This window comes from Halictus rubicundus, chromosome 5, assembly GCF_050948215.1.
Source record: "Halictus rubicundus isolate RS-2024b chromosome 5, iyHalRubi1_principal, whole genome shotgun sequence".
Taxonomy (NCBI): domain Eukaryota; kingdom Metazoa; phylum Arthropoda; class Insecta; order Hymenoptera; family Halictidae; genus Halictus; species Halictus rubicundus.
Genome location: NC_135153.1, coordinates 14558102 through 14570429, shown reverse-complemented (window position 1 = coordinate 14570429; position 12328 = coordinate 14558102). Strand labels below are relative to the sequence as shown.

The 12328-nt window shown below is 43.6% G+C and overlaps 1 protein-coding gene across 2 annotated transcripts in view; it reads left to right on the top strand.

Moving 5' to 3' along the window:
• Positions 1-4592: 4592 nt before the first annotated feature.
• LOC143354438 (uncharacterized) overlaps positions 4593-12328 on the top strand; it is a 155518-nt gene continuing 147782 nt past the window's right edge. For both annotated transcript variants that reach the window (XM_076788518.1, XM_076788517.1), the window contains exon 1: positions 4593-4840. The gene's annotated coding sequence lies outside the window, so the exon portion shown is untranslated. The remainder of the gene's footprint in view (positions 4841-12328) is intronic.

Here is a 12328-nt window from a genome sequence, read left to right as displayed (position 1 = left end):
AGCACGCTGGGAATGGGACTCCGGCCTCGGTTCCGATCACGGGCCGCCGTGATTCTCGCATAAAAATCCTGTTACCGGTACGTTTTATCGTTCTACGCCGTGGGAGGAGGGGGGATGGGCGAACGCGCAGGGGTGAGGGCTTCAAATTTAATGCGAGGGTCGTGCCACGGCGACGTCACGACCGTGTTCTCGCAACTCGATCGTCAATAACTTAGGAGAATTTTATAGGCTACTCGGCCGATGCTTATTTTAGACGAAACCAGATGGCGAGAGAATACTCAAGCCTCGGGGATATTTGTTCGCTCCTCGGCTCCGCCGAGATATTATTCGAGCCCCGCTCACGCGTAAACGAGCGGAAACCGAGCCGAGGGAATTTAAATGTCCTTCTCGGGCACTGCTGCTGCCTGCTGTCTGATTTATTAGCCTACTTGGTACGAATCGTACCATTTTTGTATGGAAATTGTCCGTCCATGAAATTGCGCACACGTTCTGTCAACGAATTACAACCCTGTCTTTTTCTCGATTTATTTAGGAAATCTCGTTCGAGATTGTACATCTTAAAGAGGGTAGAGTACACGCAGCTTGGAGCTTCACAAATACAAGAATCCATCTGAGGCTACATTCTGGGGTTCCTCAACATTTGCTTAACACTAGGTTCACGGGGCACTGCAGTACTTTATAAAAATAACGAAAATGTACCTATCCAAATTTCTAGTCATTTCTTTTACAATATGTATCCAACGAATTAAATTTCATTCGTGCATCTGTACAATTTCGATAATTGTGAATTAAGAATACCAGAATACCGTCATTTTGACGGATCCCGGAAACCTAATCTTAAGAAACAGTAGACGTATTTTAATGATTTTCAGCCTTCATTGAATTGTTCAATCCATCATTGAGATTCGTTCAATTAAAAATTGGACCACTGTTTTTAATTAAAATGACTTACATGTGCAGGTTGATGAATTTAATTCCAATCTATTTCGCGCAATTTCGTCCGAATTGAGTTTTAATTATACTTCCCGTTACAGAGGCGTGTAGGAATTAATGCAATGGTACCGAACATTATGTATCGAAGTTCGGTTGCAGATAAGTATTTCCTGTTAATTGAATGTCAATTTTGTTGCAGTTTAACTGAAGAGTTATTAATGGAATATTTATCTGTTCGGCGCAGCAAAATTATGAGTATGGTCACCTTAAAATGTGACACGAAAATGTGGATTGGATATTTAGTGCTGTGTTCGGGTCTTTAATTTAATTTGAATGTTTCCGAACGTTTATTCCTGAAGTTCCGTACAGTACACCAGTGAAAAGAACGACAGTTCTCATGAATTCTAATTATTGAAAATTGATGTACAAGGATTTGATGCAGGGATAAAATTCTGCAGTATAATCAATATATTTCGATTAAATATTCGGTCGCCCATACAAAAAATTTTTAACGATTCTGCACAAGGGAGGAAGATAAAATACACAAGAAGATAGAAGCGTTGCTTTTTCTTCTGCAAAGGCTTAATTTTCAATCTAACAGGAATCTCACCACAGACGTGCCCTAAAATAATTTTTATTTCGACAACAAATAATTTCTCCCGCGAGGAAAAAACTTGTCCAGGTCGTCTAAGTGTCCAGTGAGCTAGCCAAAAAATTTCAACCGCATAACTACCGCAGTGTCGCATCAGAAAATTCCGAAAGCCGCTCAGGTCTCGGACGCGGCGCCATTTCTCAGCCGTTGGAGCTTGAAGACAGGTGCTTAAAACGCAGTTCGTGCAGCTGTTCGACGAATAAATCGTCAGTGAGCACCCCGGAGCGTCTCATCAGCGTTAGAATGGTCCCGCGAAAAGGCAGGTGATCGTTTAAACGCGACTCCCTCTAATTCCGAGGGCAATCGTCCGTTACGATTGAGTTTGATGGCGGTGTTTAAGGGCGGCGATCGAGCGATAGCCGGCCTGTGGGCCGAATGTAAGACGAGAACAGGGTGTTAGGGCACCGGTTCAGCAACAGTTTCGACGATCCCGTTGATCGATACGATTCCTCAGCTCTTCCGCGGAGGCGGTTTCAGCTAACCGGGCGCAAAAGTTACGGCGCGGCCTCGTGGAAAAGCGCTAAGGAGCCCGCTGAATAACAAAGAGGCTGAGTGACAAGAGGCAGACAGGCAAATATCCTTCCGCGAGAGACTTCAAAGTAATGGGAATTGCGGGTAGAACGAAGCCGGTGCGCGAGACAGCCCGGTTTCTATTGTACGACTTCCCGCTCTCTATCCGCCTCGTCGCTTCACCTTTGCGAGCCCCGGCTAATTTGATGGAGACATAATCGAGGCAGGATAGGAGGAGGCAGCCACTCCGGTCTACGGAGTTGTAGCCAACGTCTTCGTCGAGGAGATGTTGTTATCGACGTCGAGGACGGATCGCTCGACCCGACGAGAGTCTGCGTACGCGCCGAGACGCAATGTGTACTCCCGAAATTCGATAGGTTCCATTTAACCCTTTGCGGAGCCGCGATTTGTTCGCGCTTTCCTTCTTTTCGCAGCGTCGAGGACTTTGGTCCTATGTACACTGCGGATACGAAATCAAAATTTTCTGCATTCGTTATAAGTAGAATGAGGATTTTTCTCCATTTGTTATAACTAGACGGCGAATTTTTATAAGAAAGTTTCATTTTTTAGGATGTTAAATTTTTAACTTATCGAAATTCTTTTTCGACTCTTGTCTACAAAATCGAATACCCATTTTCTGTTTTTCTTTTATTGCTTTTTCTGGATAGTCTTATTAATATGTCCAAAAAGTATTTTCTCATGTCTGGACACTTTTATATAAAGGATGCCAAAACATTTGTAATAAATCTTCAGTATTGATGTGTGGGGTACTGTTTTTTCTTTTTTTTTTTTTTTGTATATTCTGGTTTCTCACATGAGGGTGACTAGGTTCTGAGTCAGCAGGGAAAATGTACGTTGATCTTATTGTAGCTACGTGCCCGAAATTCGGAGGTGGAAATATTAAACCGGACACCTGCTTGTCACAACTTTGACCCCAATAAATTCATAGGTGAAACCAAGGTCGTAAACTACCCTTAGGTTATCCTATTCCTCAAGCTTTTCACCCCCGAGAGGATTACATTTCGCATCGTCCTCCACTTACTTCTCCCGCTCCTTCTGAAATACTTTCGAATTATGAAAAATAATGTTCGACACGGTAACTGCGAGTGTTACATGTAGGGGTGTGCAAATTTTCGGAATAAATCGATTTCTCGAAAATGTTCTCGAGTTAGGCTACTGAACACATTTGGGGCTGCACAATTCAATTTTCTATAAAAGGTGAAATAGAATTCATTTCTTCAATTATTTTGAAATAGCAAAAATTCCTACAGAAAATTTTTTGCTGGGTTGAACAAAGAAGCACAGTGTATGTATCGTTCCAAGGTTATAATGCTAAAATAGCGTAGCAAATAAATTGTGTTCAATATTTTATGCACTAATTAGAAACTTTTCCGAATACCGACTCTGAAACACAAATTAAAAAGTCCATCTATCAATAATCAATTTTCTCGCAGGAAGCTGTGCGTATGCTATTCATGATTTCGTATTTCGCGAGTGGGGTGTCCAATTAATTTCGTGCAGGTTGTTAGTCATGCCAGCGGCGCATTGCTTAATGTTCAGAAACCCATCATCCCTCCTATTTTCCACTTTTTAATTGGTTCTTCCTCCGAAAAATTTTCCAAAAGTAATACTGAATGGATACAACATTATAAAAGCAATTTTCGTGTTGCTTTCCAAAATTCGCATGATAATATATACGCACCTAAATAACTAAATTCACTGAATAAATTTCTATAAAATTATCTTCAGAAATAATATTGCGTAGTCGAATTAATAAATTTCTACAAAAACATCTTTAAGCATTATAATACGCAATCGAATGAATAGATTCACTCGTCACATAATTCTCTATAAATCATCCCTACAGTTTCGCTAAGCACAAAATATAAAATCTCGAACGTATGTAAATCGGAGGAAGTAATTCCCGACACAAAACACGATCAGCAATCCCGATCGATTAATCCCTCATCCGTGCATCGGTGTCGTACAATCAAGGAGTCGCTGGCCGGTCCAGTAGATTCGTCCGCGCGGGATCAGACACCACTAATCCCGTGGAAAAAAAGAAATTCCGGTCGTGAGTTGCCGCTTTCCTCGTGAAACTGAGCGTTGTTTCGGCGTAACAAGGGTAAGAAGGAGAAGCTCCCAGGACAGAAAATCCCTAGGAAAATCCTCTCAACGGAAGTAGAATCCCCGGTGAGGCAGGACTCGACGAGGGGGGTGAGGGATGAAAAGGGGGCAAGTTGCCGGGGGAGGGGGTATGCAACCGGGGCGAGGGAGGGTGGCTCGACGCGAGCAGATCGAAGCTCGAACTTTTCTCCAGCGGGCTGGAAACGCGTGACTGCAACGTATCCCGGCCTCGTGAAAGAAGACCAGGGTTTGTGAGAGAGGGGGTGTGAGCGACGAGGGAAAGGGTTGCTCTTGCCATGCAGTCAGCCATCCACCCCGCCATCCAGCCGGTCGGCCAACCACGCAGTAGGGAGAGTCAGCGACGAGTCAGACGGCCGAGCGAGCGGCAGTCTAGCGTGGGCGCACGTCGCGGCACCACGTGCACCGGCGATCGTGGATCTGACCGTGGTTCGAGGTTCATGTCAGCTCGTGATCGACGGGCTGGATCGTTCGCATAAAATCCCGCTATCGTCTTTCTTCTAATTTTTTTTTCTGGTTCAAAGTGACCGGTGATTTGTGATAAATCTCGACCCAGGGAGCATTGTGTGACACCCGAAGCCTTGGATCGCCCAAAAGGAGGTAAAACCTGATACTCTACAGGATCCATAGGATATAGTGACCGCTGTACGACGGATTCCCGTCTTCCGCGGAATCGCGAGAAACGTGATCGATCGCTCGACACGTGCCGTGTGGGGCATCGCGCGTGAATTATGCAGCCGCGTGAATGCAGTTCTCCACTTTCCTAGAGGCAAAGGAGGATCGAGGTGAAGGCCGATGCACACGGCCTAGGTCCACGCTAACAACCCCGCCGTTGCTGGTCCCTCGGTTCCTCTTTGCTCGTGAACAGTGCAATGAATTTTGTGGCATCATTTCGAAAGGTCCATTAAGAATAATAGGAAATACACGGATTTTTATTTGTGCCGCAATTTTCATTTTCCTCAGTGATGGAAGGGCTGGAATGGAAGAATTGGTCGTGATAGATGTGTCCGTGATGCAGTTACGTGGTCGGTCAGATCTTCTTCTTCTGCTCTTTTAGTTTTTTTTTTGTTTCCCTGGGAAAGTATCTGACCGACGACAAACGGTTTTCTGGTGCAACCACTGGACCCTCTATTTTCTCCGCGCCGAGTAGCCCGTGGGGAAGTTTCGGTGGATTTGTGCTTCGTGCTGGCAAGTGGTACGGGTCAATGAATCGGCGGACCCGTTCGGAAATGTTTTATCGAGTTCATTGGTATATCGGTGAAAGAGGCTTTCTGTTTCCGGGAGAGATTAGTTGGGATTGATGTATGGGGTACCACTCTATAGTGGAACCAGCGGTGATTTAAACTATATAGAGACTTGACGAAGTTGTCTAGTCGATAAACTTCTTATACATCTGTCGAAATAAAAGTTCATATATTTCATTTTTATTACTTTCTTTGGATAAATTCAATAATTAGAGGCACAAGAATTTGCGGAATTGAATTGTAAAATTTAAATGTCCATTAATGGTCAACATGTACTACTGAGTAGACCATTTGAAAATATTTTAATTATTTCAATGATATTCAGACAGATATTTGAAGTGAACTTTCCCTTTTTTGTAATAGATTATTTAGATTTTTATTCACAAAAATTATACAGTCCGATCGTCGATTTGAACTACTCGAAGACTTTAATTAGAGAAAGGTGAATAACATGTACTAAATTTTTTATTCGTCGAAAAGGATATTGGTATTAATTAATTAGTATTGCTTGATCCAGTGGACCATCAATGATTGATTTATAGTGTTGACTTCTGTATAAGTGGATCAATTAAAAATTTTTCATCCAATGGTAGACTGTTACAAGACCCATCCTCCTTTCTGCGGAGACTCGCTGTTATCCGACACTTCCTCTTCTCTCTTGTCATTGGTTCCGACTACTTAGAGTCTTGCCAAAGGCACCTATAATTTACGAAATTTTCTATTCGTCGAAAAGAAAGTTAGTGCATGATCTTCTTGCTCTATCTCTAAACATTTATACTTGTAGAAAAATTGTACAATGCAGCTACGGAATCAGAAGTATTATCAATGATTGACTTATACTACTACCTTTTCCACGTTCCTGCATATTTTACAATTACACTAAATGTGCATTAAAATTGTTCGAAAAAATTGTAGAAAATACTGTGCCTCTAAAGTTTGCAATTTTCGAGGTTCGCCAATGCATAACCAGCACCGCTTACTGCAACAAAAGTGACCCTTAATAATTTAAAGCTCCGGTGCTATTTCTGTAGTGCAAACTTCACAACGTCAAAGGTTCACCAATGACTCATAACTGCCACCTTTCATCTTTCTGCATATTTTACAGCCTCACTATATTCTCATTAAAATCGTTCAAGGTTGAAAAAATTGTAGATAATATCGTGCCTCTAACGTTTGCAATTCTTAAGGTTGTCTTATGCCTGTAGCACTTACTGAAGCGAAAAAGTCATGTTTAATAATTAAAAACTCCGATGGTATTTCTGTGCCACAAACTTCGAAACTTCAAAGATCGAACGATGCTTGACTCGTACCACTAGCTTCCGCACATATGCCCAGCTTTTTCGCCTTCCAGGTCCCAATAAGAGCCACCGTTTAAAATGACTGAAGCCAGTGTGCCACCACTGTGCTTGCAAGTTCTTGAATTCAAAGTTTCCTGACTCGAGCCCCTATCTTCTCCGCCAAGTCTTACACCATCGTCGACGGGAATGTCCGTGTTGGCCCCCAATCTCAAGAACACGGAACAAAAGTGGCCCCGACGACTCCGGTCGGTCAGGAACTCCGTTCGTCTGACAGTTCCATGCGGTTTCGAGCATAGCGAGGAGACAGGCGCGGGTCGGTCGGGTCGCGTGATGCCAGATTATTACACGCAACGTAGGAAATAAAAATATTCCGTGCGGTTCGCCGAGTCCATTACGCTTTCAACACTGACACAGTTTCTTGGCCGTATTTTTCAAGGGATCCCGTCGTGCCCCGATGGGGCAACGGCTCCGAAACGATCGCGGCGGTCTCCCCTAATGTTCGCGGATCGTGGAAAGCCGTTCGTTTTTCGAATTATTTCGATGCCTGGCACGCGGTGACTGCGAGCATGCCGGCGTTCGGCCGCACGCGAGAACGCAATTCCAGGACGGAGGTTTCTTCTGCGTGCTCCCTCTTCGACGAATCGAAACCGTTATCGATTGCCCCCCTCTCTCTCTCTCTCTCTCTCTCTCTCTCTCTCTCTCTCTCTGTCCCTCTTTGTCTCGCGACTTTTCTACAGCCGGATTAGACTTGGCTTAATAGCAAGTACAGCACAAAGCAGATTAAACTGTCGGCCGCCCGCCTCGAAAGGAAAATAGTCGTCCTTTAATGAGATTTAATGGACCGTGAAGAATTTTTACGCGGGTGTTTTGCGCGTACCGCGCAACGCAGGGGGGCGCCGTAAAGGGTAGATCATTCGTAGATGGTTGCATCTCTCGCGCATTCGTACAGAATTACTTACAAAGCTCGCCTTCCGTTAATCACCTTCCGGCTCGTCGTACGGCAAAGAAAAAATTTCAAAGAGTTGCTGATTAACAATAGCGGATAATGTTATGCGACAACGTGAGAATGGAACTCCCGCTAGAACGGCTTTTCGTGTTTCATTTCGGCCGACGAGTTTTGCTGAAGCTCGGTAGAATAATATTTTCCTTCCTCGTTAAACGAGGACCGTTCCGTAGCTTCTCTAGGTGATGTAATTGTCGAAACGAGCACGCGAATATATACTTTTCTCCAGGTATTTAATATTTGAACAGCGGTAACCCGCCCTTTGAGGATGAAGCCGGCCTAAAGCTTTTCTTGAAAAATTTAATCACCGACGCAGCCTTCGGGAAACTTTCGAACCCGTCGCGAACATAAATGAAACGTCTTTATAACAATATCGGCCGGGGGGAGGGCGGATTGTTCCTCTGTTCTTTGACGGAAAGTAACGGGGGTAATATATCCTACAAACTGAATAATTCCCAGCAACAAAGCGGAGCCCCCATAGTTGGTCGGAAAACTGTTGAAAGTCTGCCAGAAAAAGCGCCTTTCAAGATTTACAAAGAAATCGACCGCGCACCGGTTTCTATACTCGGTCTAAATTATTTTTATTCTAAAGAAATCGTTCCTCCCCCGTGAACAATTGCGATGCAAGCACAATACTAAAACCACCGATTGCGCATTCATATGCTCTTTAATGGGATTCGGTCTGTGTCTGACCATTGCCTGTTGTTCCCACTTGGACTTTTCTCTTGTACGAAATCATGGACAATCGTCGGAATTCTTAAGTTCTCATACATTAATTCTCACACAAAAGTAAAGGAACATACATATTTTTTTAATACGATTATGTGTTTGACCATGGTACACTGTTTCTACTTGCACCAAGTTCCCACAGAAGAAGTTAAACCAGCATTATCACCGTGACATTTACAACTGCTTGCACAATTACAATGATAAAAGGCAAGCATATTTTTGAATAAGTTGCAGTAACGTGTCTGACCATGGCACACCGTTTCCACTAGCACCCTCATTTCACACAAAAATTAAACCACCATTACGGCTCTGACATACACAAGTTCCCACGCAGTTACAACGGTGACAGATACACGTAAATATTTGTTTCGTGCACCTTAGCAGTGTGTCTGAGCATGGCACGCAGTTTCTACTTGCACCGAGTGTCTACACAAAAAGTTGAACCAACGTTAACACTGTGGGACAACTTCTCGCACAATTACAATGATAGAAAACGTGCATAAGTATCTTTCAAGATAGAGTTACGTGTCCGACCATGGCACACCGTTTCTACTAGCACTCTTGTTTCACGGAAAAATTAAAGCGTCATTACAGTCATGACATATAGAAATTCCTATCCAGTTACAATGGTGGCAGATAAAACCGTAAATATTTTTTAATGCGACTTAATAATGTGTCTGAGCATGGGCACACAGTTTCCACTCGCCCATGCATTCCGCGCAAAAATTAAACCATCGTTAAAACGGTGACGTTCGCGAGTTCCGCTGCCGTTACAATGGCGGCAGATAAGCGTAAATATTTTTTAATACGATTCAGTAACGCGTCTGACCGTGGCGCACAGTTTCCACTCGCCGTGAACGCAGCCGGCAGTGCGATATCCACTTATCGCGCGAAATTATTCCGGAGACAAACGCATTCAACTGGTATTCGGTCGTAACCGCTGCGTCGCGCCCCGGAATCGTCGGCTGCAATTCCCCCTGGCAAACGCGGCTCCGTAGAAAGGAAAGTTTCATTGGACTCTTTTCATTCGGTTTTTTGCGCGGCCGCTAGCAGCAGCGGCATCATCTTCTTTGTGCCGGCCGCGCGTTTCGAGAACGGGTACGTGTACGACACAGACCCGGGCCAAACGACTCTCGAAAACCGACAAAACATTTCCACGATGATAATTCCGGCCTCCGGGTCCCGGTTAATTCGCAGAAACCGGGCCGAACACTCGACCGTTATCGATTCCCGCTCGACCGAAGAATTCGTCCCTCACGGAAGAATGTTCCTGAACGTCATTAATTATTAAACTTTCTCTCTCTCTCTCTCTCTCTCCTCGCGACAGGGAGTACAGGCTGCCGAACTGTTGCGGAGAGTTGCCGGTTAAAACTCCCGGGCAACTTTGTCCGGTGCCAACGACGAATTTATTCGCGTCGTTTCCGCGCGAAATCGCATATTCGTGGAACACTGCCGAGTACAGATAGCTACTCGAGCTTTTGATGAATTTTCGAATGGTACAACGCTCGCGACTCCGGTGCACACGGTCGTCCGTTCGCCTAAAAGAAGGCCCATTAATTGGCTATCAAAAACCGCTGGATCGCCAATTTCATTCAGGGGGAACACGCTTCGTCTGTTTTAGAGCGCTCCTCTCGCCCGGAATTGCGGCCCGTTTAATACGCACGGCCCGGATCTTCGGGGAACACGAATTTCTCGCGGTATCGTCCCCCGCAATAACAATAAATTCCGCTGCTCTTCTTGTGCTCGGCTTCCCGTTTATAGGACATCGAATTGTCGCGAAATTTCCCTACGAAGCTTTATAACGTTCGCCAATTTTCATTTTGCCAAATGCTCGCCAATTTTCGTTTCGCCAATTTTCTCGCTCGCACCGTCTCGCAACTAAAACTAAGCAGATCTTAACGCGACGTCCGCGTTGCCCACGTGTCCAGCATGGTTTTAAAGAACGTCCCTCGCTATACGAGGATGTTCTCGCCTGTCTTTGAATTGCTCGTGAAAAAGCTAGCAGAGAGCTCGAAATTTTGTGCGAGGTACAGTTGGCGAATACAAATGAATGTGTCCAAGGTAAAACGAGATTGCGTTTTTTAATTTTTCTTTCTTCGTTTTTAGAGAGCTACAGAATATAGTGAACAAGCGATTGAATATATTTGATAAAGAGGATTAGTAATTTAATTCGCGGGACGAAGTCGTCCGAATCACACTCGAATACTTTAAATAAATAATTCTTCCCTCGAGAGAAAACGAATCAAAAGATACTTTTAAGTATCGATTCATCAATCTTGAGGTTGATAGAAAATATCTCTGAATAAATAATCGAGTAATAATGAATTGAAATGAATTTAGATGAATTTAAAGACAAAATTTGTACTGAACGCTGTCGAATATATATTAATGAATCTAGATCCACTTTTAATTGGAAAATTATTCGGTACACCATGTGCCGCTCAAATCCGATACCGGGCTGTTGGATGCAGATCCGAGGCAATCTCTATGAAATAATATTCGAGGTGAGCCAATAACAGAGGAGGAATCACGTCGAGGATCGTAGGGAGGGAAAAGGAGGGCGCACGGGGGCGGCAAAGGAATTTAGCGGCGAGATTATATAACCAGATCAAATGCTACGAGTCCCGACGGAGCCACTCGAGCTCAGATTTGCTTCGGTATCGTGAGCATAGAAGCGCGAAACAGTGGCTTTGTCATGTGTATACGCTGGCCACCGGGTAACGGGACCACCCCTTTCACGGTTAATTGGAAAACCAACCCTTTGACAGGGACAGAAACCAAGGGGGATGGAAAAAGGAGCAGTCAGTGGGACAGTGGCTGCGTTTCGAAAAGAATGAACATGTCTGTATCATCGGTCTTCCATCGGCAAATGACGATCATGGGGACAATGAGAGCGGTTCCAGTAACCGGACTGTGGAAAGGCCATACAAAACCATTCAATGAAAGACCCTCTACCATTTATAAAAGCATCATCCGAATTCGTACGTAATAATTTTTGGAAGAAAATTCAGCTACTGTTATAGTAAAATTATTCTCATATTTACTCTTAGTTTACCATTAATATTATGCCCACCTCCGTGTATTTGTTTGCTGCAACTTCGGTTTTGCTGAATTGGTCGAGAAAATATAGATCGGTATAAATATTCGTAGACAAAGAAATTGTGGATTTCCATGTCAGGTTGTGTTATTTATTTCGTTGCACTGTTCATTGTATTACCACGTATCCGGGAAATTATCCGATATCTGAGACGAATATTTCATGGATAGTAACAACGGTTTCAGTACAGCTGTTCTGCAAAAGTAAGTTAACCCCTTCAAGACTGACGGGACAATACGTTCCGAGTAAACTTTTGGAAAGACTGCTGGGATATTTGGTCCAACTTTGTTGCGGAACTAACGGGGGTATATACACTGTGAAAATATTTATTGCATCGTCCCAAAAGTGCATGGCACGCGCATATTTATAGCGGTGTCAGTTTTCTGCTGCAGATGTTGTCATTTCGGATCTAGAATTACTAATTCACAGTAAGTCCTGGCAAGAAAAATACTAATTCGCGTAGTAATCTTCGCGAATGCAAATGAGCAGAAGCTGCGCTAAATTCGGTTAACACAAACATTCAACAAAAATTCATACGACAACATCTTCCTAAGTGTAATAATTTTCAACTGTCTTAAACATGACATTTTCAGTGAAAATTTAATATTAAATTTAAACGTCATAATGAAACATTAAAATACTCTACATATTAAAGTAATTATTTCATAATAAAAATATTGTTACTACAGTAAATGGTTCTTGACTATTTTTAGTGTG